Raw genomic sequence first — 24431 nt, 5'->3', positions numbered from 1 at the left:
TATTATTGGTCACAGTTTCTTGACAATTTTTTTTTCCCTTTTTTATCTCTCCTCTACTTCTGAAACACTTATGCTGGATCACTTGATGTTCCTCAGGTCTCTGCGACTATTCATTTTTCTTTCTGTAATTTGTAATATTTGATCTATCTTCAGTCTCATTGATTCACTTGACTTCGGCCATCTGAAATCTATTATTGAGCCCCTCTGGTAATCTTTCTCATTTTAATTATTGTACTTTCAACTCTGGAATTCCTATTTGATTTGTAAATAATCTTTATCTCTTTATTGATAGTCTCTACTTAGTGAGTCATTGTTATACCTCCTTTACTTCTTAAACTATTGTTTCCTTTATTTAAACATATTTACAATAATTGTCTTGAAGCCTTCATCTGCTAAGTCAATATCTGACACTCCCCCCCCCCCCTTCAGAAATAGTTTCTATTGATTGCTTTTGTAGAGAAGGTACAAACTTTAAAATCTCTGACTACCCCTAAGAATTAAATTGACAAAAGACATATTAATAGAGAAAAGCATAAACATTTGTTTAAGGTTAGTTTTATATGACACAGAAGCCATCATAAGGAAATGAAGACCCAAATAAGTGGCAAAACATGAATACTTAGATACTGAATTGAATAAAGAATGGCAGTTGTGGAAACATAACTAAAATAAAGGGCTTCCCTCATAGCTCAGTTGGTAAAGAATCTACTTGCAATGCAGGAGACCCTGGTTCAATTCCTGGGTCAGGAAGAGCCCCTGGAGAAGGAATAGGCTACTATCCACCCCAGTATTCTTGGGTTTCCCTTGTGGCTCAGCTGGTAAAGAATCTGTCTGCAATGAGGGAGACCTGGGTCTGATCCCAGAGTTGGGAAGACCCCCTGGAGAAGAGAAAGGCTACCCACTCCACTCTTCTGGCCTGGAAAATTCCATGGACTGTATAGTCCATGAGGTTGCAAAGAGTCAGACACAACTGAGTGACTTTTTAAGAAGGAAATGGCAACCAACACCAGTATTCTTGCCTGGAAAATTCCATTGACAGAGGAGTCTGGTGCACTGTCCATGGGGCTGCAAAGAGTCGGCCACGATTGAGCACATCAGCAACTAAAATAAATGAAGAGACTAAAGGAAGATAAAAGTTATTTTAACAAGGTCTGTTAGTCCAGCATTCTCCTGGTCTTGACTCCCATTTCTGGTGATGAGAATGTTTCTATCCTCCTGGCACAGGGAGGCAGCTCTCACATGGGAGTTTTAACTTCTGCTTTCAGGAAAGAAAGGAGGATCAGAGTGCCTTTCTTGTACCCACTGTTTAAGTGCCTTTAACTCAAAATTATCACTATATCAAGGCAATTTATTTTGGGTAGCATGTCTTCAACCCATTCATCTCTCCAGTTTGAAAACTCCTTCAAAATTTCACATGTAATAACCTGAGTTGGAGGCTGAAGAGAGAAGAAACAGGTTACTAGCTAATTGGTAAAAGATCTTCAAAGGAAAAGAAGAATAGATAAAACAAGAATAAATATGCAGAAAAGAAAAAAGAAATCTAAGAACGTTTCCCCCAAATCCCTTTAAACCAGTCTTCCATACCTGGGAATCGGTCTGTCCAATTTAAAAAGTTCATAGAGCCTTATTTATCTGATGGAGAGTGTTTATTTTGTCCTTTAAAAGGACAATAATATAGATTAGACATTATTTGTACCAAGTGATTTACATATAATAGAAACATCATTATTCCACTGATGATTACACAAGCTTCTCCTTGTCGGGTTGTCCAAGTGTCCAGAGCACACAGATTTTGGAGTTAAACAGAGGCTAAAATACTAACTTCCAATTGAAGTGCTTCCAATATTTGCAGATTAGTGCTGAAATCTTGTTCTATTACTATGGAAAGATTTCAAACTGCATTTTCTAGCTCTTAAGTTTAAAGTGTGGCCAAAAAGATCTCCATACGGAAAAGAATTTAGAATTGTGATACACAAGTGGTCTTTCTATGACTTCCTGACTAATTTAATATGAATGTGTGGCACTTCTTCTGAACAAAGGTGCCCAAGTCTGTAGTATGGTGAAGTACCTGGTAACAGAAGGCTCAAGTCCCCAGTCCACATTGTCCTGACTGTCTCAGTGGGAATCCTTCAAATATTAATACTTTTGTCATTGCATAAGACAAAAAGACCCTGCGTTGCTCATGGATAAGGTCAGAGTGGAGCTTTTGATCCACTCGGGTGAAATTTGGTGATTTTTGTCATCTGTCATATTGTCATCTGCACAACTCCATGTTACATGTGTCCCCAGTAGTCTGTAGGAGTGCAACAGGTGGCAAAATAACCTGATCTAGGAGAAATGTAATCCAGTTTTGGTAGTTATGAGGCTTCATTTTGCCACCTGGCCAAGTTAGTCCAGAATTTTTATCTACTTTGGTCTACAGAGATTACCCCATATGTAATCTTTAGTGTTAAGCAGCCTAATTAGGGGAGCAGCTGAACTATACCAGATTGCACAAGGGTGTCCTGTGACCCAGCCACAATATCTGATGGTGCGGCAAATATTTGTACCATAAGAGTCAGTGCCAGGAGCATCTACAACCTTTGTGAGAGGCTGGAGCACGTCACCTGTGGAATCAAACCTCAGAGTTTGATTGAAATATTGGCACTGCCATTCCTTAGTATGTCGAGTAGGAAGAATCCAGCATCATGCCTATTTTCAATGCAAGAAGAAAAATTCCCTTCTAATGACCTCACCTGAGCAAATGATGGTCCTTGAGATTCTACAGAGGTTCTTTTTTTTCTTTTTTTTCATGTCCAATGAACTCATCAGGAGAAGTAGGTCATATTATTAACTTGATTGTGGATACCATACCCTGTTGTATATCCATTTTCTAGAACTGCTCCATCCTGCTCACTTTGGCAGGAAAAGAAATTGTTAGGTTCTTTTGCATGATTTAGATGTTGACATAATGAATAATTAGAATGATTAGTTACCATGGCTAAGGTGCTCAGGTATCGAAAACCAGTGTAAAGGAGTGTCAAGTCCATGTCTGACCTGTTGAGAAAACAGTCAAGGTTAATAAGAATGAGATACAATTTGAAAGAAAGGTCCTATTGGAGGATCAGAAGGAGAATAGGACAGGTTGAGACAAGTAATCTCTGTAAGTCTTAATTTAAATAGCCAAAGAAAGGGGAAACTTCATTAAAAGGAAGATTGTTTTGTTTTTGTTGTTGTTGTTGTTGTTGTTGTTGTGTGTGTGTGTGTGTGTGTGTATGAAGTTGGGAACTTAGTAAGGGAAGAATATAGGTGGAAATGAAGTTTTTTTTAATCCACATTCTTGGGGAAAGCTATCTAATTCATGATGTCATCTCCTCCCAGCACTTGGGAATTGATGCTAGAAATCCATCCATGCTAGAAGTCTGTAGAAATCTGTACATAAAAGTCGTTTATAGGAAGGGTCCTCTACTTGAGCTGGGAGTGCTTATCTGGGTATTGTTTGGTGGCTCATGTGAAGTCACCAAAATTATTTTATTTTGATGGCAGTGTAAGTGGTTAGCAATACTTCATAGAGTCCTTCCCAATGAGGTGACAGTGTGTTCTTTCTTCTAGAAGCCTTACTATATCCCCAACCTTCTGGCGGAAAGGATGGAGAGGCTTATTAGCTGGTGGAAGTCATGCTTTCTTAATCTGTTGATGATATGTTCCAAGTATCATCTTATATAAGTAATTCTTATACATAGCTAGTTTTTTATTTTAATATTTATTTATTTATTTGGTTGTGCTGGGTCTTAGTAGCAGCATGTACGATCTTTAGTTACTGCATGCAAACTCTTAGTTGCTGCATGTGGGATCTAATTCCTTTTTTTTTTTTTTTTCTTCTAATTCCTTGACTCAGGATTGAAGCCGAGCCCTCTGCATTAGGAGCATGGAGTCTTAGACACTGGACCACCGGGGAAGTCCCTACATAGCTTGTCTCAACATCAAATTATTCTCTTTAGTCCCCATAGCATTCTCTCTATCTGCAAATGGAAGGCTAGAGATGCCACAAGGCAAAGGGCAACCTAAACATTATTTTTTAATGGATTAACTTATGTCTCCTATTTAAAGTATAATTTTTAAGCTCAGTTTAGGACTTTTCCTAAAATCCTTCTTATGTCTTGATTTTTATGTTCTACTTGCCTTGATGATTGAGGATGGTACCGGTAGGAAATTCTAATGAGTATGCCAGTGTTTTTGCGAGTGGTTTATTTTTGCTGTAAGATGAGTTGTTTGATGATTCAATCCATAATGGATTTCCAAAATGAGAAATAATCTGTTATTAATTTCTTTACCACAAATGTAAAGTGGTAAAGTGGTATCAGCACATCTAATGGATAGCATTCAACCCATCCACTATATGTACAGACAACTATCACACATTGGGTATAGCCTTAAGCTGGAGGCAAGCCTTTAAAATCGATTTGGAGTAATACAAAGGGAGTATGAGCCTTGGAAGTCTTCCTAACGTATGTTGGCTTCTAAAAATTTGGTAAAATTACAAGTAGTGAGCTGGGTCAGAAATTTTATGAATGCAAGAGCAGAAATGAGTATCTTTTAGTGCCTTAACTAGCCTCCATCTGCATGTGTTCCATCTGATGGAGGATCTGTGCAAGACAAAAGGTCAGAAGAAAGGGGCCACACCAAGTCCATTTGGCCCAGTGTAAAATCTGTCTGATAATTGTTTGGCATCCCTTTGTATTCATTTGTCTGTTTTCAGACTGAGGAGGACTTGCCTGATAATCAGTAACATCAGTCAGGGATCAAGATGGGTTTGTAAATTGGGTGGGAAAAGGATGGGGATTCATTTGGGGCTGTGTATTTAGCAGCTTTGTCAGCCCTGTCATTCCATAGAGTATCAGTCTCCTTAATACAGGCTGGACAATGGAGGCAGATTGCCCCTCATAGGGCAGCCATTAGATGCCCATTGGCAAATAGGAGTACTGGCAGTGTTTAAGAATCTGTGGGATTTCTAGGCTGTGCCAACAGTATGGCAGACTTAAAAAGCTTATCTGAAAAAAAAAAAAAAAAGCCTATCTGGAGTCAGTGTAAGTAGGAGCATTTTTTTCCTTTTATTCGCATGCAAACTCTGGTAAAATCCGTAAGCAGCCCAGACTGATTTTATAGTGGGCACAGGGTATGCCTCAAGTATTTCATGTGGAGAAACAGTTACCATGTTTTCCCAGAGATTTCATTTACAAGAGCCATAACAAAATAAGAGTAAGTCTGGGTTGTCTAAAGGCGGTGTCTAGGAGGTCTTCTTGTGGCTTTGAGACCATTTATATATGTAGTTGCAAGGCAATCACATAGAATGGACTGAGGCTCTCCATCAGCCAGGAGGGGTGGTAGAGTAACCAGATTTAAAGTTACAACAATGTAAGATGATGGGATTGGGGGCGGGCTGTGTGGATTATAAGTAGGGCTTATTTCTAGCTGGTCTGCCTCCATGTAAAGAGATGCTGTGTCTTACAAACTTGTAAGAGAGCACAGGGCATATACTCATTCTTACATTAGGTGTGTAATGTAAGAGTACTGGCTCTGTCATTTAGGGCAGCAGCTGAAGTACAGCATGCAGGCATGGAGCATGCCCACTGCCACAGCGTCCAACTGACATGAGAAATACGCTTTAGGAAGTATGAGAGGTAAGTTTGTCCTGAAGCAACCCCATTATTTTTTCAAGGCAATATGGGTGAAAAGGCTTGTCAAAATTAGGTAAGCCAAGAGCTAGGGTGTGAACAACATTAATTTTAAGGCTTCAAAGTAAGTGAATGCCTCTAGGGGCCAGGAAATGGACTCTGAGGTAGTACCTGGAGGAGGGCACATAAGGGTCTAGCAAGGGCAGCGAAGTGATAAATCCACTAGTGGCAACAGTGGAAATCTATGCAGCTGCTTTTTTGGTTTTGGGGAAAAGGATAAACAAAATTGACTCAAGACATTTTGGAGTGAGGTTTTGAGTGCCCTGAGATATCTCCTGTCCTAAGTTGTTGTTGTTGTTGTTGTTGTTGTTTAGTCACTAAGTCTTGTCCAGTTCTTTGCAACCCCATGGACTGTAGCCTACCAGGCTCCTCTTGTCCATTGGATTCTCCAGGTGAGAATACTGGAGTGGGTTGTCATTTCCTTCTCCAAGGTATCTTCCAAATCCAGGGATTGAACCCGCATCTCCTGCATTGCAGGCAGATTCTTTACTGCTGAGCCACCAGGGAAGCCCTCACCCCTGTCCTAAGCAGCTAATGGTTGTTTGCACTCATTGAAGTTTAGACTGGGAGGCTTTATGACCTCCTTCAGCCAGTACCTTTAGGAGAATGAGAGCATCTATAAAAGCATTCTGCTCAGTCTGGTTCCAGAATGAATCAGTTCAGTTCAGTCACTCAGTTGTGTCTGACTCTTTGCAACCCCACAAAGTCTGCAGCATGCCAGACTTCCCTGTCCATCACCAACTGCCAGAGACTGCTCAAACTCATGGCCATCGAGTCAGTGATACAATCTAGCCATCTCATTCTCTGTCATCCCCTTCTCCTCCTGCCCTCAATCTTTCCCAGCATCAGGGTCTTTTCCAGTGAGTCAGTTCTTCCCATCAGGTGGCCAAGATATTGGAGTTTCAGCTTGAGCATCAGTCCTTCCCATGAATATTCAGGACTGATTTCCTTTAGGATTGACAGTTGGATCTCCTTGCAGTCCAGGGAATTCTCAAGAGTCTTCTCCAACACCACAGTTCAAAACATCAATTATTCAGTGCTCAGCTTTCTTTATGATCCAACTCTCACATCCACATATGACTACTGGAAAAACCATAGCTTTGACTAGATGGACCTTTGTTGGCAAAGTAGTATCTCTGCTTTTTACTGTGCTGTCTAGATTGATCATAGCTTTTCTTCCAAGGAGCAAATATCTTTCAATTTCATGGCTGCAGTTACCACCTACAGTGATTTTGGAGCCCTCAAAAATAAAGTCTCTCACTGTTTCCATTGTTTCCCCATTTATTTGACATGAAGTGATGGGACTGGATGCCATGATCTTCATTTTCTGAATGTTGAGTTCTAAGTCAGCTTTTTTACTCTCCTCTTTCCTGTTCATCAGGAAGCTCTTTAGTTCCTCTTTGCTTTCTGCCATAAGAGTGGTATCATCTGTGTATCTGAGGTTATTGATATTTCTCCTGGCAATCTTAATTCCAGCTTGTACTTCATCCAAGCCAGGATTTCGCATGATATACTCTGCATATAGGTTAAATAACCAGGGTGACAATTCCAGAATGAAGGGTCACTGACATATGGAACAAGAATAGAGCCTTGAGTAAAGGCTACAGAATCTAACAGCTTTAAGGACTGGGAAAAATATTGAGGGAGACCCATACTGTCCCTGAGATTTGGGAGTCCACGTTAGTGGTCTTCCTTCAAATGTAAATGTTAAAAATCACAAAAACCCATGGGTCAAAATGCATTGGAACCAAAGATCAAAGAGAAAGCTGAGCAGACATCAATTACTGAAGGCAATGGCACCCCACTCCAGTCCTCTTGCCTGGAAAATCCCATGGACAAAGGAGCCTGGTGGGCTGCAGTCCATGGGGTCGCTAAGAGTCGGACATGATTGAGCGACTTTACTTTGACTTTTCACTTTCATGCATTGGAGAAGGAAATGGCAACCCACTCCAGTATTCTTGCCTAGAGAATATCAGGGATGGGGGAGCCTGGTGGGCTGCTATCTATGGGGTTGCACAGAGTCAGACACGACTGAAGTGACTTAGCAGCAGCAGCAGCAGCAGCTGCTGCTGCTGCTGCTGCTGCTGCATTACCAGGAATGGCAATGAGTATAGTAGCTGGATTAGGAGCTACGTGGTGGCAAGGTATTACAAAGGAGTTATGGCATCCAGTCCCATCAGTTCATGCAAAATAGATGGCGAAACAATGGAAACAGTGACACATTTTTTTGGGGGGTGGCCTCCAAAATCACTGTAGATGGTGACTGCAGCGATGAAATTAAAAGATGCTTCCTCCTTGGAAGAACAGCTATGACCAACCTAGACAGCATACCCTCTTACACTGTTGGTGGGAATGCAAACTAGTACAGTCACTATGGAGAACAGTGTGGAGATTCCTTAAAAAACTCAAAATAGAACTGTCATACAAACCAGCAATCCCACTACTGGGCATACACACTGAGGAAACCAGAATTGAAAGAGACACGTGTACCCCGTTGTTCATTGCAGCACTGTTTATAATAGCCAGGACATGGAAGCAACCTAGATGTCCATCAGCAGATGAGTGGATAAGAAAGCTGTGGTACATATACACAATGGAGTATTACTCAGCCATTAAAAATAACACATTTGAATCAGTTCTAATGAGGTGGATGAAACTGGAGCCTATTATACAGAGTGAAGTAAGCCAGAAAGAAAAACACCAATACAGTATACTAACACATATATATGAAATTTATAAAGATGGTAATGATAACCCTGTATGCGAGATAGCAAAAGAGACACAGATGTATACAACAGTCTTATGGACTCTGTGGGAGAGGGCAAGAGTGGGATGATTTGGGAGAATGGCATTGAAACATGTATAATATCATATGTGAAACGAATCGTCAGTCCAGGTTCGATGCATGATACAGGATGCTCAGGGCTGGTGCACTGGGATGACCCAGAGGGATGGGATGGGGAGGGAAAGCGGGGGGGGGGGGGGGGGGGGGGGGGGGTTCAGGATGGAGAAACACGTGTACACCCATGGCAGATTCATGTTGATGTATGGTAAAACAAATACAATATTGTAAAGTAATTAGCCTCCAATTAAAATAAATAAATTTATATTAATAAATAAATAAAAAGCAGAGGCATTACTTTGCCAACAAAGGTCCATCTAGTCAAAGCTATGGTTTTTCCAGTAGTCATATGTGAATGTGAGAGTTGGATCATAAAGAAAGCCTAGTGCCAAAAAATTGATGCTTTGAACTGTGGTGTTGGAGAAAACTCTTGAGAGTCCCTTGGACTGCAAAGAGATCCAACCAGTCAACCCTAAAGGAACTCAGTCCTGAATACTCATTGGAAGGACTGATGCTCAAGCTGAAACTCCAATACCTTGCCACCTGATGTGAAGAACTGACTCACTGGAAAAGACCCTGATGCTGAGAAAGATTGAAGGAAGGAAGAGAAGGGGACAACAGAGGATAAGGTGGCTGGATGGCATCATGGCACTCTATGGACATGAGTCTGAGTAAGTTCCAGGAGTTGGTGATGGACAGGGAAGCCTGGCATGCTGCAGTCCCTGGGGTCTCAAAGAGTCAGACATGACTGCACAACTGAACTGAACTTGTGACTCTTAGATCTGGCACAAATTGATAGTTTTCATTTCCATGTGAATCAAATTTCCCTTCTTTCTTTACTGGCAAGCCTGGTATTATAAGTAAAGCTAAGATCATTCTATTAAAAAAAAAAAAGCCTGTTATAGGTTCAATTCCCCACTCTGTGTCTCCTTAGAGGGTCTACTGGACTTATCGGAAAGATGTTTCTTTCCCTGGCTCTTCGCAAGCTCTACACTCAGTAGCAATCTAATTTCATTTGCATGTGAAGCCTAGATACCAGTTGAGACAACTTTTAAAGTTGCATTATCTTCTGAGGATTTAAATCGAGATGGGATTTCCTTATGGAAAGTAAGAAACTTGAGGTTTAATCTGAGTGCAGGGGGAGAAAAACCTGCATTTTTTAGTACATCATAAGGTAACATTAAAATTACGTAACAATTCTCTACCTGTTAATAATAAAAGATTAGCTGGTGAGGAATCAGAAATTAGAAAGGCATATTGGGGCTTGAGAGCCTAAGGATATTGGGATGGCCTGAGATGCGGACAATGGAACAGGCTGTCCAGAGACTCTGACACCTCGAATAGAATCTGAGGTGACAGGTAGTTTTAAATCCTCTGAGCAGATGGTAGAGAGACTCACACCAGGGTCAGTTAAGAAGTCTGGTTTCCAGTCCTCTATTTTAAGTTTAATAGTGGTTTTTGGAATGTGACTGAGGATTGGCTGACCCTGTCAATCAGTAGAGTATTGTCCTAGAGGAGGGGAGAAATGAAACTTCTGATAGTTCTGAGGGTTAGGGAAAAGGTTATTTGAACTTTTTAAGTTAAGGAAGGATAATTGTCCTTCTAGTGTCCTAGCTTTTCCCAATATTTGCCAGTGTCTGGAGGGAAGCTGTGTGGTTGGTGAGAAAAATGAGTGAACTTTGAGTTAGCCTTATAGTCATCATTTTTGCTTTTGTAAAGACTCAATATGCACATCAAGGTCTGTTCATTTTAATTTCTTTTTTGTCTTGTTTTCCTGTGTGCTGTTTCCAAAGAACTACATAGTTACTTCTCTAACAATGTTAAGAGACATACCTGCCTAGCCAATGACACTATTTTAGATTTCTCTCTCTGTATGAGAGGGAAGATTTCCAATCAAGGCAGAAATTTTAAATTGTTCTAGGCTCCAGGGTTTACTGCACTGTGCCTTTTTAAAGTTTGTGTAAAGTGTTCCTCCAAAGTCTTAGAATGTTCCCCTTTCTCTGAGCGCACAATTCAACCTGAGACAAATTTACCTTACAGAGAGAGGCCTCCTCCGTTATCCCCACATCAGGCCCTGAATGTTGGCCTGGTTGAGCCATTTCCAGTTCCTTGCAGGAGGGTTGGGGTGATGCTGGTCACCTGTTTCTTCTGGGGCCAGGGAAGGGTTGCGGGAGGGTTTCTCCCCCTGAGGCCATCTAACCTGTCTGATAATTATATTATAATCAAAGGTGGGAAGAATATCTTTTAATAGCCAGTCCAAGTCCCTAGAGTGGGGTTGTGAAAGGCCAGTAACCTTTCTAACTCTTCTCTATATTTGGCAGAATCTTTGAAAATGTTCAGATGGCAAAGAATCAGCCTGCAATACAGGAGTCCTGGGTTCAATCCCTGGGTCGGGAAGATCCCCTGGAGAAGGAAATGGCAGCCCACTCTACTGTTCTTGCCTTGGAAATCCCATGAACAGAGGAGCCTGGAGGGCTACATTCCATAGGATCGCAAAGAGTCAGACACGATTGAGGCAACTAACACTTGAAAATGGCAACAAAAAATGCTTTGGAATTTGAAAGAGCTGGTGTTGCTATATATAAAGTAGATAACAAATGAAAATCTATGGTATACCTCGAGGAACTCCACTCATTGCTCTGTGGTTACCAAAATGGGAAGTAAATCTAAAATAGAATGGATATATATGTGTGTGTGTGTGTGTGTGTGTGTGTGTGTGTGTGTGTGTGCTCAGTCACGTCCCACTCTTTGCACAACTATGGACTATAACATACCAGGCTCCTCTGTCCATGGGATTCTCCAGGCAAGAATACTGGAGTAAGTTGCCATTTCCTCCTCCTAGGGATCTTCCCGACCTAGGGATCAAACCCATATCTCCTGCATCTCCTGCATTAGCAGGAGGATTCTTTACTGATGAGTGACCGGGGAAGCTCAGATATATTATACATATGACTGATTCACTTTGCTGTTCAGCAGAAGCTAACACAACATTGCAAAGCAACTTGTTGTTCCGTCACTAAGTCATGTCCACCTCTTTACCACCCCAAGGACTCCAGCACACTAGGCTTCCCTGTCCTTCGCTGTCTCCCAGAGTTTGCTCAAACTCATGTCCACCATGGATGGTGATGCCATCCCACCATTTCATCCTCTGTCGTCACCTTCTCCTCCTGCCCTCAATCTCTCCCAGCATCAGGGTCTTTCCAATAAGTCAGCTCTTTGTATCAGGTGGCCAAAGCATTGGAGCTTCAGCTTTAGCATCAGTCCTTCCAATGAATATTCACGGTTGATTTCCTTTAGGATTGACTAGTTTGATATTCTTGCAGTGCAAGAGACTCTCAAGAGTCTTTTCCAGCACCAAATTTGAAAGCATTAATTCTTCAGCACTCAATCTTCTTCATGGTCCAGCTCTCACATTTGTACATGACTACTGGAAAAACCATAGCTTTGACTATACTGACCTTTGTCAGCAAAGTGATGTCTCTGCTTTTGAATATGCTATCTAGGTTTGTCATAGCTTTCCTTCCAAAGGAGTAAATATCTTTTAATTTTGTGGCTGCCATCACCATCTGCAGCGATTTTGGATGCCAAGAAAAGAAAATTGTCACTTCTCCACTTTTTCCCCTTCTATTTGCCATGAAGTAAGGGGACAAGATGCCATGAGCTTAGTTTTTTGGACGTTGAGCTGAACACTGGAGTGGGTTGCCATTTCCTTCTCCAAGGGATCTCCTGACCCAGGGATCAAACTCGAGTCTCCTATGTCTCCTGTCTGGGCAAGTGGATTCTTCACCACTGAGCCACCCGGGAAGATCATTATTTCAATAGCAACCCAATCCAAAAAAACATTTTATGGAAAGACCAAGAGGCAGATTCCGTCTTGCATGGACACAAGATGCATCCCCAAAGCAGGTCTAGAAGATGCAGCCACATGATGCAAGTTTCACTTCACGTGTTGCCCTAAGAAAGCAAAGATCCTCATTGTCACAGTAGGTAAAAATAGTGTTTGTGAAAATCGTGACTCCAGTCCCCCATAAGAATCTGAGATTCCCCCAGTCACAGACCTACTAGTTTGTGACACAGGGTAGGCAATACTAGGAAGGAGCTTTACCAGCACTTGTGAGACAAAGGCTCCTTATGGACTGGGATCTTTTTATTAAGACAAAGTCCCCTGAAAGCTGTCATGCTTGGACAAAGAGACTGCTGCTTGTCATTTCTTATCTTGGGTTCCCAGCCTGTGGGGAGGTCACCTGAGGCAAAGCCAACAGCTGTTGACACCAAAGTCTCCTCCGGCTATCAGAGACCAGAGAGAATATTCTCTCAAGACATAAAGCAAGGTGAAGAGAGAATCGGATCCAGTTGCTGCTTTTATTTGTGATCCACAGCAAAGTTTGTCTTAACAGATACTGATCTGGTCAAAACTAAGGAGACTGTAAACTAAGCAGACTGAGGCCAGCTCAAACAACAGCCTTGTCAGACCTATGCCTCAGTTTTATTCTACGAATCTCCTCTTTATGACAAATGACACAGAAATAGAGACAAAGGAAAGCAATGACTGTCTCTGTGAGGTTGGAAATCAACAGAAAACAAGAGTACTCAAAAGAGAAAGCATAGAGTTGCTATACCCAACAAGCTACTGCACATAAATGGTTTTCCCTGCCAATCTGATCTTGCATGAGGAAAAAGACAAGGGGAGACTCTTATCACTCTCACCCCAACCAGACCCTACAGGCAGAGATCTGGGAGAGAGTGACATTGTAAGAACTCTAGCCAACTTCCAGCTTTTGTCAGAAGTCCCAGGATCTCTCAGCTGCAGCCCCCAGAGTAATCAGCAATGACGCAGCAGGTACTCTCCCATTGTCACCACCAGAAACTGTTGGGAAGGCAAGCACTTTACCCTCTCAGGGTCTCTGGCTGGGCCTGAGAATTAACAGAAGAAAAGAAAACAAATTTATTTAGTATTAGTTTTACATGGCATAGGAGCATTCATAAGAGAATGAAGATCCAAAGAGGTAAAATCTAAATGCTTATATACTGGATTGAACAAAGAGTGCTAATTATGGCAGCATAACCAAAATGAAGAGACTAGGAGAAGATAAGAAATTATTTTAGCAAGGTTTGTTAGTACAGCCTTCTCCTGGCCTCAACTCCCGTTTCTGGTGATAAAAATGTTTCTTTCCTCCTGGCACAGGGAGGGCAGCTCTCACATGCGAGTTTTAACTTCAGCTTTCAGGAATAAAAGGTGCTTCCCTTGTAGCTTAGACAGAAAGGAATCCACCTACAATGCAGGAAACCTGGGTTTGATGCCTGGGCTGGGAAGATCCCTTGGAGAAGGGCCTGGCTACCCACTCCAGTATTCTTGCCTGAGAATCTCATGGATGGAGGAGCCTGGAGGGCTACAGCCCATGGGGATGCAAAGATACGATATGACTGAGCAACTAACACTTTCAGGAATAAGAAGTGGAATCAAGTACCTTTCTTTCACCTGCTGTTTTTTAAGTTCCTTTAGCTCAAAATAATCAGCATGTCAAGGTGGCATATTTTACGGTGGCATGTCCTGAAATCACTTTTCTTGCTATGTGAATGGTCATACTTTCCTAAGCTATTTTTTTACATGTAATTTTTAAATTGGAGACTTTTAGATAATATATTGTACCAACTCTGGATTCTTATCTCCTCCAGGGATAGTTGTTGTTGCAGATTTTTTTGTTGTTGTTTCTTTAATGACTTGCCTGGATTAACTCTGTAGAGTCTGTCTCCCCAGTAGTGTGCAGCCACTGATGTCTTTGCTCAGGTTTTGCTTTGTTTAATGTATTTTTGTTTCATTTTTAAGCCTGACTCCCTAAGGGACAGCATAATTTAATGGTCAGCCAGTGACCAACTAGAGGTTGTACATAAACTTTTTGAAACAGTAAAGTTTCCACCCTTTGCCATGGAGCTGTGTGTGTTTAAAGAATGTCATCGAACTTCAGGCAGTTTACAGTCTGTTCTAGCTTATTCTTTCTGCATCTCAAAGCTTCACATTCATCATGGACAAGTGGATAGCCAGGGCCCTATCTGATCTTTCCTCTGTGGGTGCACATGCTTGAGCACGCATACACCTGCGTCTAAATCACAAGGGCTAAGTGGCCACTTGTGAACTCTACTATCACTCTCTCTGTCTCAGAATTGTCCTTTTACTTTTTTAGCTGGTCTGTCAATCTCTCCCTTGCCCAAGCAGTATTGTGACCTCAGGCAGCTTACTTAAAATGTTTGCTATTATTCCTGGCTTTTCCTGTTATCATTTTTGACAATGCCCTTGTGTATCTGTGCTTTGCTCTGGAGCAAATCAGCCCCCTCTGGTAAGGAGACTGCAATTCCTCACAGCTTGCTCTGCCTTAATAAAGTTACCGAACAGCAGAGCTGGCTGAGGAATGGCAGAATCCCCAGGACAAAATGCCACAGACTCCCACTATTCTTACTGATGCTTAGTTTTTATCGAATAAATGTTTCTCAATTAGATGGATGCCTTTGGTCAACTTCTAAAATCCTGGAGTGGCTGTTTTTAACAGCTTTGTTTGGTTTTATACTTGCTTTTAAGGAAGAGGTTTTGCCTCCCTTCTCACTCAACCTTTCCAGAAGTTCCACCTCACATTCAAATTTTTTGCTTTGGGCCACAGGCCACTACAACATTTCACCATGACATATGAAAAAGGAAGATATTCAAGATTGATGAACAAGCTTGTGAATGAGGAGATACACTCCATTTTTAAATAAAATTCAATATCAAAAATGAACTATAGATCCAATGAAATGCCAATTAAAATATCAGTGGGATTCTTGATGGAACATGATTAGATAGTGTAGATATTGACACAGGAATAAGCCAATTGTGGAGGTTAGAAAGGGCTTCCCCGGTAGCACAGCTGGTAAAGAATCCATCTGCAATGCCGGAGACACCGGTTCAATTCATGGGTCGGGTGGATCCCCTGGAAAAGGGCGCGACAACCTACTCTGGTATTCTTATGTCGAGAATCCTCATGGACAGAGGAGCTATAATCCATGGGGTCGCAAAGAGTTGGACACAACTGAGTGACTAAGTACAGCACAGTACAGAGGTTAGAAAGGCTATAAACAGCATGTAGGCAGGATTCTATGGACTCAGTGGCCCTTGTCCTTCTGTAATATCCTCCCCCCTGACTGAAACAGAATATAATGAAATGTCCTTCCCATGATAAGTTATATTATATGCAAAAAATAAAGGTTATCTATGTAGGTAGTCCTGGTCTAATCAAATGAGCGCTTTAAAAGTAAAAACTATTCTCTGGTTGGTGAAAGAGAGACTCAGAGATTGAAAGGCAGAGAGGTATCTGACATGGAATTGCTGACTTTGAGTATGGAGGTGGCACAGGCCAAGGAATGTGGGTGGCCTTGAGATGCTGAGAGTGACCCCAGACTAACAGCCAAGGAAATGGGGACCTCATCCTTAAAACCCCAAGGCACTGAATTCTGCCAGCAACCTGAATGAGTCTGAAAGCAGGTCATTCTCTGAAACCTCCAGATAAGAGCCCAGTCTAGCCAACATCTTGATTTCAGCTATGAACCCAGCTGAGCCTACCTAGACTTCTGATCTACAGAGCTGTGAGATAATAAGGGGGTATTGTTTTAACTGAAATTTCTGTGATAATTTGTTATACAACTAATAGACAACTAATGCACCCCCCTATATTTATATAAGTATTTGAGAGATGACAGAGCTGTCTTTCAGAGAAGGCAATGGCAACCCACTTCAGTACTCTCGCCTGGAAAATCCCATGGACGGAGGAGCCTGGTAGGCTGCAGTCCATGGGGTCACTAGGAGTCGGACATGACTGAGGGACTTGACTTTCACTTTTCACCTTCATGCATTGGAGAAGGAAATGGCAACCCACTCCAGTGTTCTGGCCTGGAGAATCCCAGGGACGGGGGAGCCTGGTGGGCTGCCATCTCTGGGGTCGCACAGAGTCGGACACGACTGAAGCGACTTAGCAGCAGAGCTGTCTTTGCAGATTCTTGGTGAAAGGAGGATCTATTCAATGAGTAATTCTAGGACAAATGATCATACCTAAAGAATTCAAAAAGGCTGGATCTCTACCTCAAAATATGACAAGCAGATAGAAATTTTCAACATTTACAGCAAGGAATTCCTTAATGAAAGATACCAAATAAATGCATAAAAGGATTGAAAATTGAAGTATGTAAAAAATTTTAAATTCAACTATCAAAGGTCAACAGTGAACAAAGAAAAAGGAAGGAAAGAACAAGAAGCCTGAAAAGCAGGAGTATGCAATGTCTCATTGAAGAGCCAACTCGTTGGAAAAGACACTGATGCTGGGAAAGATTGAGGGCAGGAGAACAGGGCAACAGAGGATGAAATAGTTGGATAGCATCCCCAACTCAATTGACATGAGTCTGAACAAACTCTGGGAGGCAGTGAAGATCAGGGAAGCCTGCGTGCTGTAGTTCATGGGGTCGCAAAGAGTCAGATACAACTTAGCGATTAAACAACAACAATGTCTCAAGAGTCCTGAGAGAAGCATGTTTGTAGAAAGGAAGTTGTCATCTGTGTTGAATTCAACTGATGGAGAAATTCAAGGAAGACAGAAAAGCATACACTGGATTTGAAGAAACAAAACTGATGACCAGAACAAGAGCCTCTCAGTGGAATAGGAGGAAACCCAGGGTAGTGCGTGGACAGCTGTGTCTCTTGTTCATTACCCTTCCAGAAAACGCCACCCTTCCCCCATGCAGTGTGCTTGAATCAAGAAGCAGTTCCTACAGGCCTAAAACGCCCTATCACTTGCATATTCACGGCTTTCCTAAAATACCCATGGTAGTGACAGGTGTCTATTTGGCTTTTATTTTGTAACAGAGCAAGTAGAATTACCATCTGTTTCATGATTTACTTACCTGATTTCACATGCTTTTGAGAATTATATCATTTGTCTGGCAGTTTTTCCTTTCTAGGAAGATTAGAAAGATAGAAACCATAACAAAATTGTGGCAATCTCTACAGTCAAAATAGGTCTTAGTTGTTTCTAGTCAAGCCGAACTTTCTGGAGAGTCAAGGGATAGAAATTTGAGTTACATTATGCAGTGCTAAAATCTTACACTATATATACATATGTGTATATATATAGTGTATGTGTGTATGTGCGTGCTGTCCCTTCAGCTGTGTCCGACTCTTTGCAATCCCATGGATTGTAGTCCACCATGCTCCTGTGTCTATGCGATTCTCCAGGCAAGAATACTGGACTGAGTTGCTATGTCCTCCTCCAGGGGATCTTCCCAACCCAGGGATCAAACCTGCATCTTCTATGTCTCCTGCATTGCAGGTGGATTCTTTACCACTGAGCCACTGAGGGAGCCCATGTGTATGTGTGTGTGTGTGTGTGTGTGTGTAGCATAAAAACCCTGAAACTAATCTCCCTCCCCTTTTTCTTTTCATTGTCCCTTGCAAGGTTAACTTAACTGGTCATTTGGCCCCACTAATTCAATTAAAAAAAAAAAAAACCTGAGGATAAGGAGGTGCAGGAGAATGGTCAGAGGCCCACTGTTGTGCTCCCTCGGGACTGGTTGTATCTCAACCGGTGAAATCTTGAAAATATTCCCCTTTCTCCAAATTATTCTATTCCAACAAAAATAGCTCCTAAACTATAGAAGCTCTGGATATGCAAAAGGATTTCAAGATTTCACTAATGAAGATTATAATTAAAATATTTAAATGGGTTTTTAATTTTCTTTTTAGGCTATGCTATTTCCTACTCCTCTCAAGGAGCTGCTATTGTTCAATCCTGACAGAATTCTGTTAGAAATTATAGCCTGCTGCCTTTCAGTATCTTCATTAAAATGCAATGCTGCCAGATATATCTGCATGCATATGAATGAAGCATCTATAGAATAATTAAGTCATGAATAACACATTGCTGAGCATGGCTTTTCCTGAATAGGGAAAGACTATTATTTATGAACCCAGAGATTTTATGTTATATGAAAAAATAATTGGCCGTAACATGTATTATTTGAAGACTTTAATTTAAATTATGATTGCCCTTTTATAGACTCCATTTTTAATAAAATGGCATTTACATTAGAAAATAAATGTGAATTCATGTGCCATTTTTCTTTATTTTGCTCAAAAGGCCACATGAAAGCTTTTTGGCAACGGGGATGGCATTATTTGAGAATCTTGAGATCTTTTACAAACAAAATGTCATTAGAATCCAGCAATTTCACAGACCTGGGTCCAAACTAATAGCTACATATCAGTGGATAACATAGATACTGTTCACAAGCAGTACTTAGGCTTTTCCAAGGAGCACTGTAGAAGCAAAAGCTGAACTACCCTGAGTCTACCCCTCCCCCGAGTCTACCCCTCCCCCATGCAGCGTGTTTGACTCAAGAAGCAGCTCTTTTCCAAAAGCCCCAGTTTAGCAAGGACCACATTCTGGAGTTAAACTGTGCTGTAGTTTTAGCACTGTTTAATGTTTAGCTCCAGACTCTCCCAAGACCTGTTACCACAGCCACTGTATGCTGAAGTCTAGAAACAGAGGAAGAATAAGGGAGAAGGCATGAGAAAGACTGGAGAGAGAAAAAGGACACAAAGCTCAAGGTGAAAGGCAAAAGGTAATACCCCTTCCTTCTTGACCTCCCTCAGGTCCTGGATTGAGTCTTTTTTGTAGTCAAAGCCCTTTGTGATTCATTTCATATTTGGTTTTTCTTCTGCTTCTTTTTCAAAATGCAACACACCCAGTAAATTCTCAGGAAAGTCTCCTTGAGGAAGGATGAGAGTTAAATGTCAGCAGAGAAAAGAATCCTACCATCTACTTAGTCCGAGTGGCAGTCAAAGGGCCTGTTTCCAATTCAGGAAACCCGTGTCCTCCTTTCCACTTTCCCTTGCAGATACCTCAGTCCACTCTTTCTACCTGCAGCTTCCCCTCTGGTGCCCTGTCCACAATCTCCCATCCCCCTACCCAATGCCCCACCCCACCTTTCTATCCTCCACAACCCACCCAAGTACAAGCACACTCCCTAAACCATTTCTAATTAAGTCATTCATCTGATAAAAATTCCACAGCAGTTTCTCAGGATCAGTTCCAAACTACTCAACATGATTCAAACACCCTGCAGAACCTGGCTCCAGACTGCCTCTCCAGCTCCTTCTGCAGAGCCTTGCATGGTCCCCTCCCTCCAGTTTAAATCAATTACTCACCACTTTTTGAGTGCATCTGTTCCATGTCCTCAGACATACTGTTTCCCTAACTGACATCTAGTCCTCCTTAAATATTCACCTCAAAGGCCCGCTAGACCTGCAAGCATTCCCTGCCCATCCCCACTCTCAGTTGTGTTGATGTGCCCCATGGCACTCTGAGCATCACATTTATACCTCAAGGAAAACACTTTTACTCTTTTCCATAATTGCTGATTTGTTTGTCTATTTTGCCCACTAGAGTACAGTCTCCTTAAAAGCAGAAAAATATTTCCTTGGACCTAAGTGTTCCTATCACCTGTTCCAGGGTATAACAATAAAAGCCCTTTGAATGAAAGAATTAAATATAGCATAAGGCAGAACAAGGTAAGTGCTGTCACCTTCTGCCTTATGTAGTAGTGAGTAAAACAAAGGTTCTTAGAGACCAGAAGTTTACACTTTGACTCTACTATATATTGAGTGATGACAAATTATCCTATTCTTCTGATCATCTTTACTCTGTAAAGTAGATATAGACATTTGTTTTTTCACATTGTTTTGAAGATTAAATTAAATAAGGGAAAATGAGTATTGAGTGGGAGACCTGGCATATAATATGTAAGGGTAGTTATTAGTATTGTTACTATTTTTATTACTATCAAAGTACAGCCAATGAAAACTTAAAAGGCAATTTGAGGTAGGGTGGGATATATTCTCAGGTGGCCTAGATGTGAAGAATCTGCCAATGCAGGAGATGCAAGAGACACAGGTTTGATCCCTGGGTTGGGAAGATCCCCTGGAGTAGGAAATAGCAACCCAATATTCTTGCCTGGAAAATTCCATGGACAGAGAAGCCTGACAGGCTACTGTCCATGGAACCACAAAGAGTCAGGTATGGCTGAGCACACATGGCACACAGGGAAATATTCACCTTCATTTGGGGTGTTGGAGAAGGCTCTTGAGAGTCCCTTGGACTGCAAGGAGATCCAACTAGTCCATCCTAAAGGAGATCAGTCCTGGGTGTTCATTGGAAGGACTGATGTTGATGCTGAAATTCCAATACTTTGGCCACCTGATGCGAAGAGTTGACTCATTGGAAAAGACCCTGATGCTGGAAAAGATTGAAGGCAGGAGGAGAAGGGGATGACAGAGGATGAGATGGTTGGATGGCATCACCAACTCAATGGACATGGGTTTGGGTAGACTCCAGGAGTTGGTGATGGACAGGGAGGCCTGGTGTGCTGTGGTTCATAGGGTTGCAAAGGGTCGGACACAGCTGAGCGACTGAACTGAACTGAACTGATATCATTAAAACAGAATACAAGACTCCCACATAATCCATAATGAAACACTATAACTAAAATAGCATAAGCAGACTGGCAAACCAATATTATTTTGCTACTCCATTCAGTTCCTCTGTCAGGATGTGGTGGGAAAAAGGATACTCTGCTGTGGTTGTAATCACTAAGTCCATCTTTTTTTGTTTGTTCCTACATTCACCCAATATAGATTTTTCAAGAGATATTGCACTTAGCACTGAGTGAGGAGTTAAAACAACATTGAATAGTAGGAGATATCTTGGCCTGCAGGTAGAAGGTATGACTCTAGCCAGCAGTGTGATCAAGGGCTAGTCACACCTATTCAGGCCTCAGTTGTTTCCTCATCTATATAATTGGAAAAGTGGACTATCGGATCTCTAAGGTTCCTCATTTCACCAAAATCATAATTACAAGTGGAAGTATGGCCCCTACCCTAAAAAGAAAAAAAAGTAATTATGATGGGACTAGACTGTTAAATATAATTGACCTGGTTTTGCTCATTTGTCCCCTCTCCCCACTGTTCTAATGATGTGCTGTGTGCCTAGTTGCTCAGTCTTATCCAACTCTTTGCAACTCCGTGGACTGTAGCCCACCAGTTTCCTCTGTCCATGAGAATTCTCCAGGCAAGAGTACTGGAGTGGGTTGCCATATCCTCCTCCAGGGGATCTTCCCAGCCCAGAAACAACCCAGGTCTCCCACACTGCAGGCAGATTCTTTACCGTCTGAGCCACCAGGGAAGCGCACTGCCAGACTGACACTCAGATTTCAGGCCATGGAATCCTCAGAATGTGGAAGGTGGAGAAAAAACAAAAGTTAGCTGAGTAGTTATCTGGAAGAGAGCAGTGAAAGCTGCAAACTGACAGAGCAGGTGGGCAGAGAGGAAGGTGAGGGAACAAGAAGACCTGAGGGAGGACCCTGAAGAGGTTCAAGGTAAGATGCCATAGGTTAGAGAAAAGTTCTTGAGCATGACAGGAGGCAGCAGGGGATTTTCATGAGTTACCATGAAACATAATCTCCATTCCCACTTATGCCTTTCAAGAGAAACAAGTAAAACAGAGTCTTTCCTTCAACGTAGCACTTCCTGGGTGATTGGATTTGATCATTTGATCCGATCATTCAAAATAAGTCAAAATGTCAGTGGACTTACACCAATTAATGAGAAGACAGAAGTACCAATTGATACACCCATAAATATGTGTACTCTGAATGTGTTTAATTGTCAGGGTCAAGGAGATGAATGAAATATGATTTGAAGTACCTTTAGAATACTTTTTAAAAATTAAAAGGTTGACATTTTAGAGATGAGGGAAAGAGAAAAGTGGTGAACTTCCTTATAATCCAGTGATAAGCCAGTCAGGCCTAATGAAATCCATGTAAATAACATAATCGACAAAAGTAAAGAAATTATTCCAATTCTGTGGATGAAAAATTATTTCACAAACAGGTGAGGATTACTCAAAAAGTTTAACTTTTTTACCTCTTTTTTTAACATTATGTAAGTAACGTAGTCTATGTTTTTTAAAAGGTATGGTTACCCTTCTACTCGATAGTGCTGAGGCTTGATTTTTTAAAAAAATATTTATTTATTTGGCTGTGTCTTTGATCTTTGTTGCAGGATATGGGTCTTGCAGCATCTGAAATCTTTAGTTGCAGCCTGTAGGATTAAGTTCCCTGACCAGGGATTGATCCCAGGCCTCCTGCAGCAGTTCAGTTCAGTCACTCAGTTGTGTGACCCCATGGACTGCAGCACGCCAGGCCTCCCTGTCCATCACCAACTCCCTGAGTTTACTCAAACTCATGTCCATTGAGTCGGTGATGCCATCCAACCATCTCATCTTCTGTCATCCCCTTCTCCTCCTGCCCTCAATCTTTCCCAGCATCAGGGTCTTTTCAAATCAGTCAGCTCTTCACATCAGGTGGCCAAAGTATTGGAGTTTCAGCTTCAGCATCAGTCCTTCCAATGAATATTCAGGACTGATTTCCTTTAGGATGGACTGGTTGGATCTCCTTGCACTCCAAGGGACTCTCAAGAGTCTTCTCCAACCACATTTCAAAAGAATCAAGTCTTCGGCGCTCAGTTTTCTTTATAGTCTAACTTTGACATCCATACATGACTACTGGAGAACCACAGCTTTGACTAGATGGACCTTTGTTGGCAAAGTAATGTCTCTGCTTTTTAATATGCTGTCTAGGTTGGTCATAACTTTTCTTCCAAGGAGTAAGCGTCTTTTAATTTCATGGCTGCAATCACCATCTGCAGGGATTTTGGAGCCCCCCAAAATAAATCTGTCACTGTTTCCACTGTTTCCCCATCTATTTGCCATGAAGTGATGGGACCAGATGCCCTGATCTTAGTTTTCGTGTTGAGCTTTAAGCCAACTTTTTCACTCTTCTTTCCCTGCATTAGGAGAATGCAATCTTCGCCACTAGATCACCAGGGAAGTCCCAAAGTGCGAACTTTTCAAGGAGAACAAATGTCATTTAGGGAAAAAATATGGTGAGGGCATGGAACTTGATGAATTCAAGGAACTATAAATCATTTAGTTAGACAAATCAGGAGACTAATGAATACAATATAACAAAGATTTCCCTGGTTGCAGAGTATAGGAGGCATGAGAAGAAGTCTAGTTAGGAAACTGAGGCAATAATTCAGCTGAGAAACAATGAAAACATGAACCAAATAATGTAATTGAAGATGAGGGGTTTTGAAGACTTGGGTTTGAATCCCAACATTCTCACCCTTTATACATGTGATCTTGGACAAATTATTTACTTCTCTACATCTTAATTTCACAAACTAGAAGATGAAAATAAGAGTAAATAGGACTGTTGAAAGGTTTTTAAAAAGATAAGGCATGCAAAGCATTCAGCACAGTACCTGGACTGAAAAACATAGACATGCAAGTAATCAGCAAATACGTGGGCGTTAAACTAGGACAATTGCTCAAGTTCCAAGTGTGGAGGAGAAAAGGAGAAAACCAAGGCTGCCTAGGTTAAGAGAGTGGGTTTCTGACTCCTTAAATTCTAACCCTCCTGCTGGTCTAGAATTCCACTGCTTCTTTATGGATAATAAAATATATATATACCACATAAATGATGACACTGTCACTACCAACCAGCTGTTTGCTGCATGGTGGCTCATGTTTGAAACCAGCAGCCAGAAACAATAGGAAGAAAGCATGTGTGAATGTGGCTGGTCAGCCTTCTTGATAAATCCCATTCCCCACTTGGCCTGATAAAACCGTATGATTTTTCTCAGTGTCTCAGGATAGAAAAATGAGGTCTGCTTTTTGAAGCTGTTTTGATTTTAGTTTTAATTAGTATTGTTTCTAGGGAATTCATTGCTTTAATTAATG

Source organism: Ovis aries, chromosome 1 (genome assembly GCF_016772045.2).
Source record: "Ovis aries strain OAR_USU_Benz2616 breed Rambouillet chromosome 1, ARS-UI_Ramb_v3.0, whole genome shotgun sequence".
Taxonomy (NCBI): Eukaryota; Metazoa; Chordata; class Mammalia; order Artiodactyla; family Bovidae; genus Ovis; species Ovis aries.
The sequence above is the reverse complement of the archived record's forward strand: the minus strand, read 5'-3'. Positions refer to the sequence as shown.